Below are 22,858 nucleotides of genomic sequence, written 5' to 3' on the forward strand. Positions count from 1 at the left end.
ATATGTGCACTTATAGGAACAGGCAGTTATTGCATAGTATTATTTGGCCTTGTGCTTGTCTCCGGAATAACTTGCCATTTGTATTAATCTTCACTCAGTGCTGGTCTTTAATTCTGTTTTTCTTATTCTGTCTGTGTTGCCTTTATAGTCATAAGTCATTAAAAACCTTTCTGAAAGAATTATTAGCTGTTTAGTTTCTCTTTTGCGGACACTGCTCAACCTCATTCCATGTGTGTTGGGTGGTGGGAAGTAGCGATCACCCAGAGCCCCACTCGGGCCCTAACGGGAGCCCCCCCTAGGGCTCTGACATGTGCCTCCTCCTTCCATTAATCTCCACAACCACATTCTAGACATGGGTATGGTGACCTCCCTGGGGATCTTGACAGCTTTAGCAGCTTCTTGGTGGCTATTTTCCTGCTCACAGCCACTGTCTTCTTCTCATGCCTTGTCCTGGAGGCCCAGCTGCTGGCTGAATGTGAAGGAGCCAAAGTGCTGGTGACTTTAGCCTGCACCAAGTTGCCTTTGCTCATCAGACTCCTGAACTGCAACTGGACGTGGTTCTTGTTCTTCTGCACAACACAGCCCCTGGAGAAGAGGGATCTGCAAATGTACATTCCTATGATCCCTTTGTTTAATTGATGAAAACATAAACTAGACACTTAGGGGATTGGAAGTGATTTCAGCTGCTGGACAGCTCAGCTGGGTTTTTATTCATTTGCTCAGGAAAATGCTGAATGGTCAAATTCATTTCAAGCTCCCCATTCAGTGGATCTTCTGAACATAATGGAAATGGATATGAATGTTTTCATTTAAAAAAGGCTTCTAAAGGGATACTTGGATGATTTGATCTGCAGTCAAACACTCTACCACTGAGCTATACCCCCATAACAAAGCTCTGTTAGAATCTGTGATCTTAAGGACCTTGAAGGACAGACCCTGCTTCAACCAGCTCCTTTTCCATTCCCAGACCATGGGTGGTTTTAAAAATGAAGTTTGATTAACCTTTATATATACATGTAGGCACCACGGCTTGCACACCCACTGATATAGCTTCCCTCACTGACACAGCTACCGCCTCTCAGGGAGGTGGATTAACTACACAGATGGGGCAGCTCTCTGCTATCAGCTTAGAGCATCTTCAGTAATGCGCTACAGATCTGCTATTGTGTGTTCTACTTCAATCTCCCTGGCCACACAATAGCAGATTTTAAGGTGGCCATCCTGCAGAAAAAAAATTTCAGGGCCAGATTTCAAAGAGAAACTGCTGAGCTTCAGTTCATCAGCAAATTTGACACCATCAGCTCAGGATTAAACAAAGACTGTGAATGGCTTGCCAACTACAAAAGCACTTTCTCTTCCCTTGGTTTTCACACCTCAACTTCTTGAAGAGGGCCTCATCCTCCCTGATTGAACTAACCTCGTTATCTCCAGCCTGCTTCTTGATGGCATATATATACACTTGCCCCTGGAAATTTCCACTACATGCATCCGACGAAGTGGGTATTCACCCACGAAAGCTCCTGCTCCAAAACATCTGTTAGTCTATAAGGTGCCACAGGATTCTTTGCTGCTTTTACAGATCCAGACGAACATTACTACCCCTCTGATATTTGTGGTTAATGACATTGCTGTAACTTGTTCATTCCTTGCCTGGATAAGTCAGACAGTCCCTTTCCCATCATATCGCCAGCACATCAGTGATTCCAACAGCAGGGTAGCTTTTCTCTGGGGCACCGAGATTTTTCGGGGAGTTGGTGGCTCCTTTCTTTCCTCACCCTGGAGTAAACTCAGCTTTTTATTCCATCCTTGACGATTCATGGAATAACAGCAGCAGCATGAAGAAAGAGGAGCATGAATATCTCACTGCCAGGGAAAAGTGGCCACTTCCCCTCTGTTTGGCCATTGCCATTGCAGAAGAGAAGGTTTCAATGGAATCGAATGCCCTGGCTCAGACAAGAGACACAGGAAGATTTTGCTGTCCATGGATCCATGCAAAAGAAATTGTGTCTCTGTGTGAAAATAGGGAGGGAAATGAAACACCCACATGGTGGTGTCTAAGGCAGAAGGGACCCCTGTAGGATTAGAACAGGACATGTTCTCAAGCAGCATGTTTCTTACTTTGCCCATATGTCAATTTTGATTATTATCGATGGAAATATTTTGCCATTGGGCTGTGTGTTTACACTGGAATTGACATTTACCAACAAACACGTAATTCTTCTAAGCCTGCCTAGTCTACCGGTGGTGAGTTTAGAAGGACAGATTCAGTCTTCCCAATCCTGGGCTCTCCATGCTATCCACTTCCCACACTGCTGGGATCCTTCCCTGATCTCCCCTCAGACCTCTGCCTCCCAATTCCACTTCTGGGATCCCCTTCTAGCATTGTCCAAATGCCCTGCTCCCAGGGTCCCTCCCCATCCCCTCTGAGCAAAAGCTCTGCATTATTCCCACACTGGGAATTGAACCCCTGTCATGTGGCTGAAAACCAGGAATCCTGACCACTAGACCCTATGATTGCTATGTTTGTTTACTAAGACAACCTCTCATAAGGGCAGCACACCACCCAGTGGGGCTTGCACACAGGGCTGAATTAACCCTTCAGGCACTGAGGTTTTCCCTATATCCATTCCCAGTGCCTGTGATCAGGAAACAGACATCAGGGCTCCCACTTGCTGCACAGACCATGATTGAAATTGAGACCCCATATTGTGCAAGGTGCTGTACAAACCCTGGCCAACACTGGGACACCTAGGGGGTTCCCCTCAATTTCTCTGACCCTCTGCTGCTGTCTTCTAACTCCATCTGGATCACCCTCCCGTCTCGCAAAAACCCACCTTTCCAAACAGCCCTTCTTTCCCCGCCCCCTAATTCTGCTTTCACACCTTGGGACCATCTCCTCTCCCCTCCCAGGTGAAGCAGAGATGGAGGCAACTTCAGCCACTGGAGACAGCCCCAGCGAGCACTGAAGCTCCCCCAAGGCTGGTGTTTGCAGACACAGGACAGGAGCAACTGGGAGCGGTGGGTGCTGGGAAGAAGGAGGCAGGAGCCAGGAAAAGAAAAACCAGAGGTTGGGGGCAGAGCAGCTCCTGGGGGCGGGGCTCTGGCACAGCCCAGGGGCAGGGCAGCTCCTGGGGGCGGGGCTCTGGCACAGACCGGGAGCGGGGCAGCTCCTGGGAGCGGGGCTCTGGCAAAGACCGGGGGCGGGACAGCTCCTGGGGGTGGAGATCTGGCACAGACCGGGAGCGGGACAGCTCCTGGGGGTGGGGCTCTGGCACAGCCCGGGGGTGGGGCAGCTCCTGGGGGTGGGGCTCTGGCACAGACCGCGGGCGGGACAGCTCCTGGGGGTGGAGATCTGGCACAGATAGGGGTGGGGCAGCTCCTGCTGGCGGGGCTCTGGCACAGACCGCGGGCGGGACAGCTCCTGGGGGTGGAGATCTGGCACAGATAGGGGTGGGGCAGCTCCTGGGGGCGGGGCTCTGGCACAGACCGGGGGCGGGACAGCTCCTGGGGGCGGGGCTCTGGCAGAGACCGGGGGCGGGGCAGCTCCTGCTGGCGGGGCTCTGGCACAGACCGGGGGCGGGACAGCTCCTGGGGGCGGGACTCTGGCACAGACCGGGAGCGGGACAGCTCCTGGGAGCGGGGCTCTGGCACAGCCCGGGGGCGGGACAGCTCCTGGGGGAGGGGCTCTGGCACAGACTGGACACTGCTGCTGCCTCGTGTGACCTGGGAGCCCGGGCTGAGCAGCTGCTGCTCCCCGGGGTCTGGGCAGGGAGATCCCGGCATTAAAGCTCGTTCCCCACCAGACCAGGCGGGCTGGGCCGTTCTCCAGGGGAACCAGCCTCCGAGAGCCCCGGACTCTGCCACCACCAGCTCCGGGGCCAGAGCCTCCAGGTGAGTGAAGCCGCCGGGGGGAGTGCGGAGGGGGCAGGAAAGGACTCTCCGCCCCTGGATCCGCAGCTCTTGCAGCCCCCGGGAATCTGCTCCCTGGTTGTCCATGTGCTGCCAGCAGCGCTGGAGCCGTCCGAGCCAGAGCGGAGCCGCTGTTCTCCGCTGCAGCCAGGATCTTGCCCCCGGCCCTGCTGAGATCCAGGTGGGGACAGAAACTGGGGCCTGGGGGTTCCCCTTTGTGTGGCTGGTGGGGATGGCAGGGGAGGGCAGAAGCCGGAGTTGCAGGCGGGGGAAGGGCAGTGGGACAGGTGGGGGGTTGAACGGTCTCTGTGCAGCCAGGAAAGTCCAGGGGGAGAGTGCATGTGAGTCGGGGGCGGTGAGATACCTGCATCCTTTTCCTGTCTGTGGCACTTCCCGTCCAAGTACTGGTAACAAGTCTCTCTAGTTCTCGCCCTTTTCTCTCCACTCACCACACAGGACTAGCGAACCCAAGGAGATTCCCTCATTTTTCCTAAAATTATTGACACTCTACTCTCTTATTTTTCCCGATTTTCTCCCTAATTCTCATATGTCAATTTAAATTCTCCTCATATTTGGGGGGCTTCTCCCCAACGCCCCATTTCATCTACAGCAATTCATCCTTATTTGAGTGGGAAATTGTTGCCCTGAGTCATTCCCAAAAAGGGATCGGGATTACTGGGTGCTGTTTGGGGGAGCCCTGAGACACAGCTCCCTCTGGGGTGGAGATGGAGTGGCCGTTCTCTGCCAGCAACAGGGCATGGCTGGGGCACCGATGGGGAAGGAGGAACCACTGTCCCCTATGGAGCCTGCCCAGCCCCTTTGGTTCTGCTCCTTTCTAGCATTTTGTTCATAGACTTTATTACTGTGGAGGCTGAAAAATGTCTGTGGATTTAGCCCTGGAGGAGGGGTCAGGTCTACACTGTAATAAAGAGATCAAGCATTTTCCCAGCAAGGCAGACTCTAGGATGTCTGTCTCCAGGGAAAGGGCCTGGAGGAATTGTAATGTGAAATGAACTAAAGCCTGTTCTGAAACCTCCACAACTGCCCTTCTTGCCCAGCCAGGCTGCAGAATGACACCCACGTCTCGCTCCAGCTCATCCCATCCTCCCATGGGACAGGGACAGGAAATGGCTGTGGAGGATCCTGTCCAGGTAGGGTTCAAGACTTAAACATATTTTTAGTAACTGCTCTGTCCTCAGATATACCCACTGAGAACTGCAAAAATATAGTTATCTGCAAAACCATCAGGGCTGGGGGTGTGGCATTCAGCCACTGTTTTACACTCAGTTCTGCCTATTAACTTCTAGACTCTAGGGGGCTGAATAACTTGGGGGGCAAATGGGAGCATTCCAAGCATCACTTCCCATGTTTTTCTCCTTATCTCTCAGCACAGTTATACTAGGCCTTTTACCTGTCAATGCAAAAAGGGAGATCTAAGGTTAAAGCATATTACCAACAACTCTCACATTCAAAAAATTTTGTCTTTACATATCAGATACAGGAAAGACAAACCACTTAACATGCATCTGATGAAGTAGGTATTCACCCACAAAAGTTTATACTCCAAAACATCTGTTAATTTACAAGGTACCACAGTACCCTTTACTGCTTTTACACTTAACCTAAGAAAAACAAACATCTATTCCTTCCATCCACAACATTTTCGGTTTTGGAACCCATAACCTTTAATGATGAACACTTTAAGTATGAGGGTAAAGCTCTCAGTCCTCAAATGCTAGGTACAGTTATTCTGTCCTTGATTTAAATAAACAGGATAACAACAATTTATTACTCCTGCCCCAATAACAAAGACTAGGCACCCCACAGCATCAAAAACAACCATTTGGACAAGCAGGCCCATCATTCAATGCGGAATGGGTGTGACCATGCAAATAACATCAGCTCCAAAAGACCTTTACAACAGATAACCAACAGATGTCACGGTAGAGTTCAAACTGACCGTGCTTAAACTAGATTGTCGAAAAGATTAAAAAAACCACTGAACTTTACATTGCACCAAATGAGGGTGAGAAACATGGGGCTGGAATAGGAACTTGCTCTGTCCACCCCATGCATTGACCTGGTATTGCAGTGCCTCCAGGACCGGTGCCTCTCCTTCTGGGGCGAATCTTCTGGTTAGAAAAGCAGAAAGAATTTTACTGTAATGATGCCCCTTTAGAGCAGATTTGTTCAAGTTGTTGAAAATAGGTTGGAAACCCTTGTCTTCTTTACAATAAAATATTATGTTTTCTTAGAGTCTAATTTTTTGTGAGGCTGTTGATAGATATGTGAGGTTCTTTGTCTTGCTAGAGGCTTGTTTAAGGAGCTGGGATCCTTTTTTTCTGCGGTGAGTCTTTTCAACCGTTAGTATGAGAGATAAAGGCTTTCCAGGATGTTGGGGAGATGGTTGGTTAGTTGGTTGGTTGCACAGCAGAGACAGTGCTGTTTAAAGCTGTTCCCATGTATCAGGTCAGGTTAGCTGCAGCTCACCGAACTCCAAGGATCTGAGGTCAGCTACTTTGTAGCAGAGGCAGACCAAGCAGCAGGTACAATGCCGGGTCGCACCCCGGCTTGCAGATAGAATCTCAATGACCGAGAGACTTTTTCCGTTGGACCGTATGAACCAGAGCCGTAAGCTCACTGAATGTTAAATCTCACCAAATAAGGGTAAATCCAGTCTCATCATTGTATCCACTCGTTATACTCCACACCTGAACATAGCCATCATATGAACAACTTACCCTCCTATCTCAGTGTCTGCACGTTGACCCGTTAACCTTTTACTCCCAATCGGGGCTATTGCAGATGATGTATTCCTTATGCCACCTGATCTTAAACCAAATTTTGCACCCCTCGATAATCTGTAACATTATTCCCTGACCACCAGAAACTTCTATGCCTAAACTGTAGCGTACACTTTTTATTTTTAAACATCATTTAAGTAAAATCAGAGGGTGTCAGGGACTTCAGGAGGTCCAACCCCTGTTCAGTGCAGGACTGATCCCCCACTAAATCCCCACCTGGCCCCCTTGGGGGTTGAGCTTGCAAGCCTGAGTTTAGCAGGCTAATGTTCAAGCCATTGAGCTATCCCTCCCTCCTATGTTGACACTTGTTCAAGATCCCAACTCCTGCTCCTTTGCAAGGTGTGTGCGTCTGCTCCGGGTTTTAACCTTGCGAACCCAGCGGGGGGCCAATTACCATCAGGCTTCCCGACCGGCTCCCTCCGCTATGCGCCTGGGCATCAGCGGGGCTGTCTCAGGAGAGCAGCTTTCCCCCTCCCCGCATCCCAATCTCCCCCCAGCTGGGGAACAAACAGGGGCAGCCCTGAGAAAAGACTCCTTTGAGCGCTGGAGGTGGGCGGGGGACTCTCATTTCCATATCCAGGGTGCATTGTGTGCAGCGAAGCGAGTCGCTGCTCAAGGGGCTGGTTTTGCTCCCAATGTCCCCGGTTCCAATGAGCCAATTTGGGATTTAAATGGGTTCAATTAAATTTCCTCTAAAAGGGAGAGGTTTAGTGGGGCTGTCAGTGTAGTCACTCCGAGTTGAGTAGAACGTGCCTTTCCCCTGGCAAAAGCAGCAAAGAGTCCTGTGGCACTTTATAGACTAACAGACATTTTGGAGCATGTGCTTTTGTGGGCAAATACCTACTTTGTCAGATACACGTAGTGGAAATTTCTAGGGGCAGATATATATGCAGGCAAGCTAGAGATAATGAGGTAGTTCAATCAGGGAGGATGAGGCCCTGTTCTAGCAGTTGAAGTGTGAAAACCAAGGGAGGAGAAACTGGTTCTGTAATTAGCAAGCCATTCACAGTCTTTGTTTAATCCTGAGCTGATGGTGTCAAATTTGCAAATGAACTGAAGCTCAGTAGTTTCTCTTTGAAATCTGGTCTTGAAGTTTTTTTGCTGCAGGATGGCCACCTTAAGGTCTGCTATAGTGTGGCCAGGGAGGTTGAAGTGTTCTCCTACAGGTTTTTGTATATTGCCATTCCTAATATCTGATTTGTGTCCGTTTATCCTTTTCCGTAGCAACTGTCCAGTTTGGCCGATGTACATAGCAGAGGGGCATTGCTGGCATATGATGGCGTATATTACATTGGTGGACCTGCAGGTGAATGAACCGATGATGGTGTGGCTGATCTGGCTAGGTCCTGTGATGGTGTCGCTGGTGTAGATATGTGGGCAGAGTTGGCATCTAGGTTTGTTGCATGGATTGGTTCCTGAGCTAGAGTTCCTATGGTGCGGTGTGCAGTTACTGGTGAGAATATGTTTCAGGTTGGCAGGTTGCCTGTGGGCGAGGACTGGCCTGCCACCCAAGACCTGTGAAAGTGTCGGATCATTGTCCAGGATGGGTTGTACGTCCTTGATGATGCATTGGAGAATCTCTGGAAAAATTCCAGCACGATTTCAACAGCTTCCACGCCACTTTCAACCTCAGCCTGGACCAATCTACACGGGTGGTCCACTTCCTAGACACCACGGTGCAAATAATTGATGGTCACATTACCACCACCCTATACCGAAAACCTACCGACCACTATGCCTACCTTCATGCCTCCAGCTTCCATCCCCGGGCACATCACACGATCCATTGTCTACAGCCAAGCACTGAGGTACAACCGCAGCTGCTCTAACCCCTCAGACAGAGACCAACACCTACAAAATCTCCACCAAGCATTCTCAAAACTACAATACTCGCACGAGGAAATAAGGAAACAGATCAACAGAGCCAAGCGTGTACCCAGAAGCCTCCTACTGCAAGACAAACTCAAAAAAGAAACCAACAGGTCTCCACTGGCCATCACATACAGTCCCCAGCTAAAACCTCTCCAACGCATCATCAGGGACCTACAACTTTAAAAAAAAGTGTCCAGAAAAGGAGAAGGCCCTCCTGGCAGACATCACAGTGCCTTTTGAAAACCAGTCACCTGCCTTCCACGAGGTCCGAGCACGGAAGGAGTCGAAGTGTGCCTCGCTGGCTGAGACCCTGAGAGCCCAGGGCTACGAAGTCCAGGTATACACCCTGATCGTGGGAGCCCTGGGCTCATGGGACCCCCACGACAAGCCGGTTCTGAGAGCATGTGGGGTCGGTCAACGCTATGCCCGGCTCACGAGACAGCTCATGGTGTCCGACACCATCAGGTGGTCCAGAGACATTTATAACGAACACATCACCGGACACCGCCAATACCACACTGAGTAATTGAGACAGCCGACCAGGGAAATAACCCACTTCCTTCCCTGAGGGACCAAGGGACGCACCCCATCCATGTACCTATCCGCTCCACTGATACTGACTTGGACTCCTTATTCATTGCATGGGTGGTGAACCCGAGCCTACTTATTCACTGACACTTTAAGAACCCTTGCACCCCAATCTGGGTCTATGTCGGTTATGTGATATGTATGTATCTTTTCATCCTTGTAAACGATATCTGTAACCCCCCAATAACCCAAGCCTGACCCCAGATGTACAGTACCTTCCCTCTCAACCTGTGTATATTTCATTTCAAACATTTACTTTAATAAAACTTTTAAATCTGGTGTGTCCTTGATGTGAGGACTGTATATTAGGTTGATTTTTGAAACGGCAGGGTTAGAACAGAAGCTTGCTTTGTCTGCCCCATGCATCGACCTGGTATTGCAGTGCTTCCAGGAACGGTGTATCTCCTTTAGGGGAGAACCTTCTGGTTCGAAAAACAGAAAAGAGTTGAACTGTGATGATCTTTCTTTCAAGCAGATTTTTTTGAAGTAGCAGAAAAATCTGGTGTCTTTAGCGTTTTTGTTTCTTTACGATAAACACTGTACAGTTACTATTTCTTGGAAATGTTTTGTGAGTCTATAGATGTGAGAGGTTCTTCTTTGTCTTGCTAGAGAATTATTTAAGAAGCTGGACTCCTTCTTTCCGCTGTGAGTGTTTTCAGTAGTATGAGGGACAAATGCTTTCCAGACTCTGGGTCTGTTGGGGAGTTAGTTTTTGTTTTTTGTTTTTTTTTTGAGGGGGGGTTGGTAATATTTGAGGTTACGTGTATATCAACAACTGCATGAGTTACACGACTTCTCCCCACCCGGCCTACGTTCTATGTATCTTGGTTCGTAAGATCAAGACAAGGCACTAGGTGTCGTGCTGTACCTGGCACACAGGGGCCCCAATCCTGATTTTTCCCCCCCAAACCTACTGTAATCTAAATGCTAAATAATAACCCGTAACTTCTCATTGTTGCCACCCTCACTATTGGAAAATCCCCAAAATCACGACAGTGGCTTACAAATCATGAGGATTCTTTTTTTTAAAAAATGTAATGTGGGTTCTCTTTCTTTCCCTTCCAGTTTTCTGAACCAGGCAAGCTAGAAACTTACCTTTCTAGTGCAGCCAGAGCCCCAGAGAGTAGGAGCCGCTGGCGTCTGGGGCTGACAGGCAGTGGGGCTCCTCACAGTTGTGTGTTCCACACTTTGATCTCACCCACCAAGTATCAAGTGTGAACTCAGGCACTAGAACAGCCTTAACATGGAGTCACAGACAGCCCCCTTGGGCCCCCTGACTCTATCTTGCCACCCAGGTGTAGTAGAAGCTGCTGTAACATGCAAGCTCTGTATGTCCTTTATGGCTAACCCTAGCCAAACAGCCGGGATCCCTTGCATATGCTTAGAAGACGTGCTGTCTCCCTGAAGTCCAAGCAGCATTGGGGGGACAACAGTTTATTCCTGACAGGGATTTTTATTCCATTCCCCCAGAGCTCAAGCTGATGGGGGCAAGTGTTTGTGCAGGTCTCTGCCTCCTCGTGGGTGTGTGAGGGGGAGCAATCAACCAAGTCTTTTGTCCATGGATGATCCTCAGTGGCTTGTCTGATGTCTCAGTCAGGGCCTTCTCTTGTTGGAAAGGAGATGACGCTTCTTCTGGTAAACTAGCATTTCACACTTGGTAATGCTTCTCTCCGGACTGCTGGCGGGGTGGTGGCAAGGGGGTTTGCAGCTTTAGTGCCAATGCTTATATATCACCTTACAACATGGGCTACAGCTATTATAGGTGAGAATAATGCATGCAGCAACTCATGAGCTTGTCATAAACTCTAAACACATTTTTATCACTCTAAGGCATGTTTTAACAACATTAACAAACAGGTGAGCAAGACTAGTTTCCAGCCATGCATTTGTCACTTTTCAGTAAGGCCTAGGGGCCTTGGCATGAGCTGGCACCTGGTCTGCCAGTGTCAGAAGAGGATCTTCCCTCTCTTATCCCCAGGTGTCTGTACTGGGAGCAGTACTGTTCAACTTATTCATAAATGATCTGGGGAAAGGGGTAAACAGTGAGGTGGCAAAATCTGCAGATGATACAAAATTGCTCAAGATAGTTAAGCCCCAGGCAAACTGCGAAGAGCCACAAAGAGATCTCAAGAGCTGGGTGACGGGACAACCAAATGGCAGATGAACGTTGGTGCTGATAAGTGCAAAGTAATGCACATTGGAAAACATAATCCCAACTCTCCCTATAAAACAATGGGGTCTAAATTAGCTGTTACCACTCGAGAAAGAGATCTGGGCGTCGTTGAGGCTAGTGCTCTGAAAACATCCACTCAATGTGCAGTGGAGTGTTGGGAATCATTAAGAAAGGGACAGGTAATAAGACAGAGACTAGCATATCGCCTCAATATCAATCCATGGTACGCCCGCATCTTGAATACTGAGTGCTGATGCGGTAACCCCAATCTCAAAAAAGATATATTGGAATGGGGAAGATTCTGAAAAGGACAACAATGATGAGGGGATATGGACCAGCTTCCTTCTAAGAAGAGATTAATAAGATTGGGACTTTTCATCTTGGAAAAGAGCCAACTAAAGGGGGATACGATGGAGGTCTATAAAACCATGACCGGTGTGGAGAAAGTAAATAAGGAAGAGTTATTTACTCCTTCTCATAACACACGAACTAGGGGGTCACCAAATGAAATTAATAGGCAGCAGCTTTAAAACAAACAAAAGGAAGGATTTCTTCATGCACCACACAGTCAACCTGTGGAACTCTTTGCCAGAGGATGTCGCGAAGGCCAAGACTATAACAGGGTTCAAAAAAGTACTAGATAAATTCATGGAGGATATGGCGCTTCACCAGCAGTATCTCTAGCTAACCCTTGTTTGCCAGAAGCTGGGCATGGGCGACAGGGGATGGAGCACTTGATGATTCCCTGTTCTGGTCATTCCCTCTGGGGCACCTGGCATTGGCCGCTGTCAGAAGACAGGCTACTGGGCTAGGTCTTTAACTTTGACGGGTAGCTGGGAAGATGATAAATCAGACAGAACCCGTTCGACAAACCTCTTCATTTCCTTGTTATTGCCTGACTTCTTTATTCATTTCCTTTTCCTTATTTCCCAGCAGACTGACTAGACACCAGATTTGGGTGCTAGCAGAGGGACCTGACGAGCTCCTTCTTTTCGGCAGCGTTGAACATGCCAGGGCACAGTCAGATTCTGGATGCTCATCTGAATGTAACACCTAGCACTCAGCTTTATTTCTGTTTCTTAGCTCTTTTGGGTCATCGATCTTTGGTCTGACACATAGGATCCCTGCATTAGGAGAGATGGCTAATTAATGAGACCATAAACCTTGGAAATCAAATGAAACCTGAAGTCCGTAGAAGACCCAAAAGGCCCTTGGGGAGTGGAGTGCAAGCTGAGGAAGAATTCCCTGCACTGCTTACCTCTCCATTCTCGTTTTCCTGTCCTGAGCGCAAAAGCCGGGAAGCAGCTCTGGGTAGGGAGGGGATACCACCATAGGTGTGCAGTGGTTAGACAGGAAACAGCAAGGAACTGGACTGGTATGGAGTGAAACTGCAAGCATCTTATGTATGCCTGATGATTGCATGTTTGAGAGAGTTATGTGGGAAGTGGTGGCTTTCAGTGGGCTTTCAGAGGAAATGTAATGGAAAGGCAGCAGAAAGTGGAATCCCAGGTTTTTAAACAATTCTCCAATAACACACCAAAAAGCTCAGGTCTAGTTACTCCTTCAAAATTAGAATAAAGCTACAGCAAGATTTCATCCTAAATGAAGTCAAACCCTAAAGATTTCAGAACACAACTGCTATAAGGAGCCACGAGGGAAGCAATACAAAGTCAACCTTGTCACAGAGAAACCCAGTTAAACTATTTCTCTTTTTTTAAGCAGCATAATCTCCCCAAACAGAAGGGCACTGTTCCTAGAGAAGGATCCTGGAGAGGGTTTTCCTCGTTGGTGCAGGCCATCCATCTCCCTGAAAGGTGGGAGCTAGGTCGACAGAAGAATTCTTCTGACCAAGGCGCGGACTGACGTAGCCGCGCTGATTTACATTCCCTGTGCAGACCAGGCTCAAGGGTTGGTGTGTCCTGAACAGTTAAGTCAAAACAGCTCCGTCTGTCAGGGGTGCGCAAAAGGGAAACCCACTCCTGGGTGACGCGGCCACACCGCCCTAACCCCCAGCATAGCTAAGGGCATTCAGGGAGGCGGTGGGCCTAAAATGACGGAAAGACCTCCTCCAGCACAGGGTTATGACAGCCTAGTCTCCGTAGCACAGACAGTGTGGCCACCAAGAGACAGGAACAGACAGCAAAAGCCAAAGCGACCCCAGGGCAGGGTGCAAAGCTGCCTGTTGGACGAGGGGACTGGGTGGGACAGGCGTTTTCGACAGGCCATCCTCCCGTCAAAGGAGGAAGAGCTCAAGAAGGAGGGCCAGGCAAGAAGCTACAAGCAGGGAAAGAAGCAGAGCAGGCAGGCAGCTCCCCTTAGAGCAAAAGAAGGCACTAGTCCAAGCCCCCTCAAAAGCAGACTAGAGAGCAGATCAGCTGCAAAAAAACAGGGAAAGCCAAGAAAGCAGAGAGCCTTGTAAGCCACAGGTAAAGTTTCAAAGCTGAGCTTTGCTTTTTCTCTGTTGGCCTCATAACTGGGGGAATGACAAGGTGCCAAAACTACAGGGCCTACAGAAAAGAGCAGTCACAAAGGAAAAACTACTTTTGTCAAAATCAAGCCCACAGCTGCACACTGTACCTAGCATACCCAGCCCACTGACTAGTACTCTCCAAGGATTTTATTTTTCTGTTTTTAACCAATCATCAGAAGAGAGTATGAACGCAATCCCCCACTACCACAAATCATGCAGTTGAGTTTCCTACATTTGTGGAAATCTCAGGAGTCAACACACCCACAATGAAATGAATGAGTCTTACCCTAGGAAAACCACCTTCATGATCATGGTATCTCCTCTACCAAGTACGTATGAGCTCCTATTGCCCAGCCACTGCCCAGCCTCACTCGCCCCATACTTATAATACACGGGGTGGACCGCCATGCCCCAACCCCTGGCCTCGCCTACACCGGCCCCCACTGCTGACAGCTGCCCCGCCGTGTCCCCGAGGCCCCTCCCTTCTCCACACCGAGCTCTTGGTGCCAAAATCGGGCCCTGCTGGGCAGCCTGCCTCTGCTCCCACAATGCTCTGCTCGCACACAGATCTGCATACACGTTCACATGGCTCCGCCCCTCTGCTTGGGCCCCTCCCCCTGCCTACCCAAGCCCTCGCTCTTGCGTGCGCTGTAGTTGTAGCCGGGTCCTGTCCCAGGCATCCAGGCTATCAGAGAGACGACGTGGACCACCTGCTGCTGGGGAAAGAGTGCAACTTGCATTTTGCTTCTCTCTCTCTCCCCACTGGAAGTTGGTCCAATACAAGAACCACCTCCCCTGCCTTGTCTCACGTCAGTTTCTCCTCAGTGCAGAAGGTCTGGTGTTGTCAGCCACTCTCCAGAAACTGGAAGGGCACTCCATCCCTTTTGTTACCTGCCAAGTGAGGCTGAGTGCACTGGCAGGCAGTGCCGTTTGAAGAAGTGGAAGACTGGACAAATGACTTGGGAGGAGTATAAAAATATTGCTCAGGCACGCAAGAGTGAAATCAGGAAGGGCAACTCACGCTTGGAGTTGCAGCTAGCAGGAGATGTTAAGAGTAGCAACAAGAAGGGTTTCTTCAGGTATGTTAGCAACAAGAAGAAAGTCAAGGAAAGTGTGGACCCCTTACTGAATGAGGGAGGCAACCTAGTGACAGAGGATGTGGAAAAAGCTAATGTACTCAATGCTTCCCTCCCCACCCCATCTTCACGAACAAAATCAGCTCCCAGACTGCTGCACTGGGCAGCACAGCATAGAGAGGAGGTGACCAGCCCCCTGTGGAGAAAGAAGAGGTTCGGGACTATTTAGAAAAGCTGGATGAGCACGAATCCATGGGGCCAGATGCGCTGCATTTGAGGGTGCTAAAGGAGTTGGCGGGTGTAAGTGCAGGGCCATTGGCCATTATCTTTGAAAACTCATGGCAATCGGAGGAGGTCCCGGATGACTGGAAAAAGACTAATGTATTGCCCATCTTTAAAAAAGGGAAGAAAGAAGGAGGATACGGGGAACTACAGGCCAGTCAGCCTCACCTCAGTCTCTGGAAAAATCATGGAGCAGGTCCTCAAGGAATCAATTCTGAAGCACTTAGAGGAGAGGCAAGTGATCAGGAGCAGTCAGCATGGATTCAGCAAGGGTAAGTCACACCTGACTAACCTAATTGCCTTCTGTGAGGAGATAACTGGGTCTGGGGATGAGGGGAAAGCAGTGGATGTGTTATTCCTTGACTTTATCAAAGCTTTTGATACAGTCTCCCACAGTATTCTTGATGGCAAGTTCAAGAAATATGGGCTGGATGAATGGACTATAAGGTGGATAGAAAGCTGCATAGGTTGTCAGGTTCAATGGGTAGTGATCAATGGCTCCACGTCTAATTGGCAGCTGATATCAAGCGGCGTGCCCCAAGGATCGGTCCTGGGGCCGGTTGTGTTCAATATCTTCATTAATGATCTGGAGGATGGCGTGGACTGCACATTCAGCAAGTTTGCAGATGACACTAAACTGGGAGGAGCAGTCGATACACTGGAGGGTAGGGATAGGATACAGAGGGACCTAGACAAAATAGAGGATTGGGCCGAAAGAAACCTCATGAGGTTCAACAAGGACAAGGGCCCAGTCCTGCACTTAGGATGGAAGAATCCCATGCACTGCTCCAGACTAGGGCTGTCTTTGGCAGCACTGAAAGACCTGCCGCTGAAGTGCTGCTGAAGACCTGGAGTAAGTGAAGGGCCCGCTGCCAAAGTGCCACCGAAGACCCAGACTGCTGCTGGGCGAGTAAAACTTTAAAAGGTGCCTTTAGCCAGGGAAGGGATTCTCGGCCAGGGCTTGTGGGGCGCCTGCAGGGCCCAGGGCCTGGGGCAAATTGCCCCACTTGTCCCCCTCTGGGCAGCCCTGCCTAAAAATAGCAGCCACCAGAGCCCAAACAGTAGCCCCATCCCTGCCACTCGAGGCCGAGGCCACGCCCCTGCCCCCCCCTTCTCCACAAGGTCCCACTGCTATGCTGCCTCTTCCCCCCAAGACCCCACCTCCCGCTTACTGCTCTCTGCTCCCTCCCCCCCCACTCTCCCTTATGGTCATTACAAAGTGGTAAGGCAGAGCCTCCCATTTTGAAACATCCTGGGGTGTTCTTCCCCCCTGTTCAAGCACCCCTGGGGCCCTGCACTTCACACAGCTCTCCTTGATTTCAGCTGTTAGTGAGGGAGTCCCACTGCTAGTGCAGACTGGGCAGTTTCTTGGATGAGAGACACTGTCCCAAAGCAGGACTAATACTCAGACCTGGTGATCAGTGATTTCAGATCTGTTGGTCTGCAGCAAGACTCTGCAGTGAGTCTTAACCAGCTCTGTTATTATACAGAGAAGAACAAAAGGGTCAAATGGGGCCTGGAACCCTTAAGAAGAATTCACCCCACCGAGTACAACACTTGTCGCTACCAGCTCTCAGCTCCACTGAGAATGTTTTGGGGTCACTCCTCGCCCTTATTAACCTAGGGAACTGGGAGAATAGCAATTAACAGATGCTCCAGTGGCACAATTGGTTAGTGCATAATACTTCTAGGGCAATGCTGAGGAGCTATGCTGAGGTCGTGAATTCAAATCTCACCTAGAAACAAAAGATTCCTGGTTTATGTAAATCTTAGGGAAGGAGAGTCTAGACTGAGGCAGGGTTCTGGTCTATAAGAAGAAATAATTGGGACTCTGAGCTACAGAAACTCTTCATCCTGCCTAATCCAACATTTAGGGTAAGAAATTGCATTCTGTATCCTGTTTCTTTAGTGAATCAAGCTTAGTTTGCATGTTTTGTTTTATTTCCTTAGTAATCTGCTTTGATCAGTTTATCTCTTATACTCCCTTAAAATCTTTCTGTAGTTAATGAAGTGAGTATAAGTGATAGCAAACAGATCAAAGCAGATTACTTAACAAATAAACAAGAAACTGCAAGCTAAGCCTAATATACTAGATAGATAGGATTTGACTAGGCAGTTTCTCACCCTGACTGATGATAAAGCAGTCCACCAAATTTCCATACACAGATTTGTATCCCTTTAGCCTGGGACCAGCACTTCCCCCAGCTCAGTCTTTGTTTCTCAGATGTTTCCAGGAGATCTCTTCTGTGGGGAGTGAGGCCCGGAGATGATGTCACTTCTCATTTTATGTAGTTTTTCCATAGAATGGGAATCCTTTGTTTCAAGCTCAGTTCACAGCCCAGCTTATGGAAAAATATAGGTATCAAAATGGAGCTCAGTGTCCTGTGGTCTGGTCACGTGCCCCTGCCTGCCTTGCTGAGTCATGGCAGACATTACTCATAGACTGGTGCCTTCTCAGGAAGGCTGAGCCCTTTCATGCTCCATTGTCTTTGTTGCTGAGCCATCACTACTTGTCTAGGTTCTACATTGTTATACCTGAAAGGCCAGTTCTGGATGTTACCCAGAGTAAGCACATTTGAAATATAGATACCTAGTCAATATTCATAACTCCAGACACAAAAATGATACATGTTGTGACGATGCGGTTCTGGCGGGACCCAACTGAGAGTGCCAATTTAGGACCAATTGCTCAAACAGGACAGTCACAGCCCAAGGCTGGGGTTTTTCCACCTCTAAGGCAAACCAAACCAGCCAGACAAAAATGACTTCGGTTTTACCCCACTGGCTAACCACAAGTCACACAAGCAATTTCCTTAGACACTCCAGTCTCCCAGTATCACCACCAGTGCCACACGTCCTGGGGATGAATGGTTATGAAAACCAACACCCCAGTAAAAGAAAAAGGTTCTCTCAATCCCGAAGGACCAAGCCCCAGACCCAGGTCAATATACACATCAGATCTTACCCACAAATCATTCTGTTGCCAATCCTTTAGAATCTAAATCTAAAGGTTTATTCATAAAAGGAAAAAGATAGAGATGAGAGCTAGAATTGGTTAAATGGAATCAATTACATACAGTAATGGCAAAGTTCTTGGTTCAGGCTTGTAGCAATGATGGAGTAAACTGTAGGGTCAAATCAAGTCTCTGGAGAACATCCCCCGCTGGGATGGGTCATTCAGTCCTTTGTGCAGAGCTTCAGTTTGTAGCAAAGTCCCTCCAGAGATACGAAGCAGGATTGAAGACAAAATGGAGATGAGGCCTCCGTCTTATATAGGCTTTTCCAGGCGTAAGAACACACCTTTGTTCCTGCTGTGGAAAGTTACAGCAAAATGGAGTTTGCAGTCACATGGGCCAGTTTCTGCACACCCTGCTGAGTCACAGGGTGTAACTGCCTTCTCTCGATGGGACAATTGTGTAGGTGATGGTCCTTAATGGGCCATCAAGCAGGCTAAACAGAGCTGACACCAACTTGTCTGGGATCTTTCCCAGTAACACAACACAAGTTTGAAATACAGACAGCATACAGCCAATATTCATAAATTCAACTACCAAAATGATACAGACAGCATAATCATAATCAGTAACTCATAACTTGGTCTTGGACGCCTTATATGACCCCCTTTACATAAGATTTGGTGCCACTACAGGACCTTGGTTGCAACCCATGTTCTATATGGTCCCAGTTTATATCAATAACGTTACACATGTATACAAATAGGATAATCATATTGAGAAAATCATAACTTTTCCATAGGCACCTTACATGAAATATATTGTACAAGATGCATTATAACTATGTCTTAATCATATCATAATGATACCTCTATGATGAATATGGGGTGCAGTGTCACAGTGGTGAAGCCTTGCAAGAGATAGACTGTGAGCAGAAGTCAAGCTCTGCTGGCATGCAGGCTCACAGAATCTGTCAAGAACAGGGATCATATTGCAAAAACATACACGCTCCTGAGAAGTATTAGGCACAGGACATTTACACAAACACATTCCAGAAGCATGGTACCAGGACCCTCTGACCTCTCTTAAAGATACGGTCAGGATGACAGTGTGATGGATAGAGATGTTTTGATTGAGCCAACATGTACAAGGTAAAGAGTGGTTACTGACCATGTCAGAGGGGCAGTAACTGGCTCGTCAGTTGGGCAATATGAAACTTGTTGATATCAGTGTACAAAACAGAGTCTCAGAAGAAGTGTCTTTGGCCAGCCTAGGTGAAGTGGAAAGTCCCACCGCTGACTGAGTTGGTCCATTATGATGAGCATACATGTGGTAGTGGTCCTGTAGAGTCTACAGGATACTAGGACTGTGCTTCATTAACAATAAAGTTGGCTGAGTGCTTTCACATTCACTACTAAACAGGTCTGTGGTGATGGGACAGTTTGATTGGAACGTGATGTACGGTCTATTACAGTGTGATAGGCAGCCAGGTTGGTGAATTTGGAGGACTCAGTGGTCTCACACTCCATGGTGCACCCCAGGGACCCTGTCACAGTTTTGTACTCCCCAGCACACTCCTGGACAATTCAGGTTCTTATAAAGTCCATCGTTTCATTAACGGAAAATGATGTGCACAAATCTGGTTATCTCCAAGGGATTTTCCCAAACACTTCAAACACACTCATCTAGATAAAACAATAAAACAAGTTTATTAACCACAGAAAGGTAGATTTTAAGTGATTACAAGTAACGAGACATGCAAGTCAGAATTCTTTAAAAAGAAATAAAAGGTAAAAAATGTCTAACGTAATAAGCAAAGTGAATTCAAAGCAAAAGGTTTATCTCACCATATGCTTTAGCAGCCTTTCTGGCTGAAACTTCTAGCCAGGACCCCTCCCCCAATTCAGTGGTTCCTTATCCTTCCAGGTCTTGTTACCACGAGCAGAGAGAAAAGGGGGAATATTCTGAGTCCTCTGTTGCTGTGACATTAATCTGTTTAAAATATTACCATTGTCAGGGACTCTAACCCCGACGGCAAAGTTCGTTGTCTGACCGCGAGAGAGACAGGCAACACCAGCAAGGTCCGATCAAAAGCTCTTTATTGACAAGTGCACGCATCAATAGAGAGCAGCTCGTCTCCCCAGAGAACCAGCCCCCTCTTTACATCTTAGTATAAGCCTATATAGACAGTTCCGTCACGTCATAAATTATTCACTGGAGCAACCCACCCCCTTCTTCTAACAACTAGAAACCAGACACCTTTAGTATACATGCATGCCTAAAGTTAGAAATGTAGGGGAGTTAAAAACAAACAAAGAACAAAACCAGGCAGTAAAACAAGGAGGCTGGGAAACTAGGGCTCTTATCAGTTCTTCGAACGAGCTGCTCCTAACACAGCACATCTGGTACTATGCTAGGAATGCAGCTTCTCTCTTATCTCACTTTTTCCCAGCGCTTGTGAGACATGCTGCTGCTTCTCAGTGTTTTCCACTCAGGAATTACCCACAAACCTCTGTTAGCCTCACTTTGGTCAGGTTGGCATACCTGGTTTTGTCTGCTATATCTTTATTCAGTCCTAACACCATGTAGATCATTGTTATATAAGTGCAACACATCTTGTACAAAGTGTACCAAGTAAGGTGTCTGTGGAAAGGTTATGACTTGCTGCATATGATTATGCTATTGGCATGCATGTATTATTTTTGTATTTGAAGTTATGAGTATTGGATCTATACCTGTATTTCAAATGTTTGTTCCTGTGGTAATGCCCACAAGCTATTTGGCCTGCGCATTTTAAAGGAACTATTCAAATTAAGTGGCTCATCAAGGAACACTTAACTCATAATGGACCATGGGAGACACCCATCTGAACTGAATGGACTTTCCTGTGGAATTTCATCTGAAGTATAGGTAATGGCCTCTGCTCTGACTGAGCAAAATCATGAATGGACATGTGACTTGCCCATGTGACTCCAAACTCCATCTTTTACCTGTAATTTCCCACTAGGTGTGCTGAGGACTTTGTTTGAAACAATGGGTTCCCTGCACATGGCAGAAGCTGTAAAAGGCCCTGGAAACATCTCCATTTTGCCTCTTTCCTGTTCAAACCTCTGGACTGTGGACCTTATACTAATGGGAGCATTCTAACCAAGAGACTGAAGACCTTCCAATGATTTGGAAGCAATAGAGACTTGACTTAAGCCAACAGTTTCTTCCATTACTGCTACAAGCCTGATCCAAGAACTTTGCATTTATTGTTTCTATTCAATTCTTTAACCAATTTTAACTTTTTCTTTCTTTCTTATCTTTTTCTTATGAATAAGCCTTTAGATTTTAGATACTAAAAGGTTGGCAACCACATGATTATTGGGTAAGATCTGAGTTATATACTGACCTGGGTGTGTGGCTGGTCCTTTGGGATCAGAATAACCTTTTATTTGATTAAATTGGTTTTAAAGAACCACACTGATCTTTAAGTCTAGGGTTTTTGGTGATGATAAAACAACTGGAATGCCTAAGGAAACTGCATTCCTGACCTTCTTGTTAGCCAATGTAGTGAAACAGAAGTTTACTTTTGTTGCTGGTTTGGCATATTTTATGGTAGAATAACCCCCAGTTTTGAGGTGTGTCTGCCCTATTTCTCAGCAGTTTGTCCTGAATTTGGTATTCTCGGTTGTGACTCACAAAGGCACGGTTACAGTACCATAGTCTGGCTAGGATCCACAGAACCAGGTCAGTTAAGCTTTGGATCAGAACCCCACGCTATTCAAAACTTTCATTTTGATATTGAGAGTTTTGATGATTAAAAGCAGTTACAATGAGTGAGCAACAATCATCTGAGGGCCTTGAGAGAAAAACCCTGGAAGATCTGTGTTTACAAAAGGGGCTATTCTTTAAAAAAAAGAGAGCCTGGGAACAAGAACTGAAATCCCTGCTAGTGGCCAGTGATCAGAAGGCAGGGGGACTACCCTCACCTGATACTGCAGATGCAATTAAAATGCAAAAAAAACGCAAACCAGCAGCAACTTGAACAGAAAATGGCTGAAGTAAAGAAGGAAGCTGCTGAAGGAGAAAGAAACCCATGCAAGGCACATGGCGGTTGGCTGATGAGAAGAGGGCTCACCAGGTGCAACAGGAATCTGCCAGATTTCAGCTTCAAGTCTTGGAAGAGAAGAGGAAGTTGCTGCAGCCTGGAACTCAACTTCTCCTCCACAACAGTAAAAACTGGGAAAGGATTTGCCCCATTTACAAAGATACTGAAGGCACAGAGGAATTTTTGTCCACCTTTGAATGCCTATGTGTTCTGCACGAGGTCCCGGATGAACAGCGAATGCCTGTCCTGCTAACCAGGCTGACTGGAAAAGCCAGGGAAATATTTAATGAATTAAAGGAAACAAGAAGCTTAGATTATGTCCTGTTTAAAGATTCTGTGTTAAGGCGATTCAAGGTCACTCCTGAATTTTACAGGGTTAAGTTTAGAAAGTTTAAGATGTCTAATGATTGTACTTTTGCAGAATGTGCTCATAAGCTGATGGGTTTTGTTAAAAAGTGGGTTTTGGAGCAAAGGCACATGAGAGTTTTTTGAAAAACTATTGGATTTAATCCCTTTGTAACCATTTTTAGACATTGTTCCTGAAAATATTAGAGCAGCTGTTTGTGACAGAGAGCCTGAGTCAGTCCTACATGCTACAGAAATTGTGGATGTATATATTCAAAATAGGGTTCGAGAA

General features: G+C 47.6%; 1 non-coding gene and 1 pseudogene across 1 annotated transcript; one reads left to right on the plus strand and one right to left on the minus strand.

Annotated features, from left to right (window-relative positions):
- Positions 1–9,409: 9,409 nt before the first annotated feature.
- Positions 9,410–9,580, plus strand: LOC115642120 (annotated as a pseudogene).
- A 4,409-nt stretch (positions 9,581–13,989) lies between these two features.
- LOC115642117 lies at positions 13,990–14,153 on the minus strand. Its single transcript, XR_003998158.1, has one exon. It is a non-coding gene; the product is annotated as a U1 spliceosomal RNA (small nuclear RNA).
- Between the last annotated feature and the right edge of the window lie 8,705 nt (positions 14,154–22,858).

The sequence above is a fragment of the Gopherus evgoodei genome, unplaced genomic scaffold (assembly GCF_007399415.2).
Source record: "Gopherus evgoodei ecotype Sinaloan lineage unplaced genomic scaffold, rGopEvg1_v1.p scaffold_37_arrow_ctg1, whole genome shotgun sequence".
Taxonomy (NCBI): domain Eukaryota; kingdom Metazoa; phylum Chordata; order Testudines; family Testudinidae; genus Gopherus; species Gopherus evgoodei.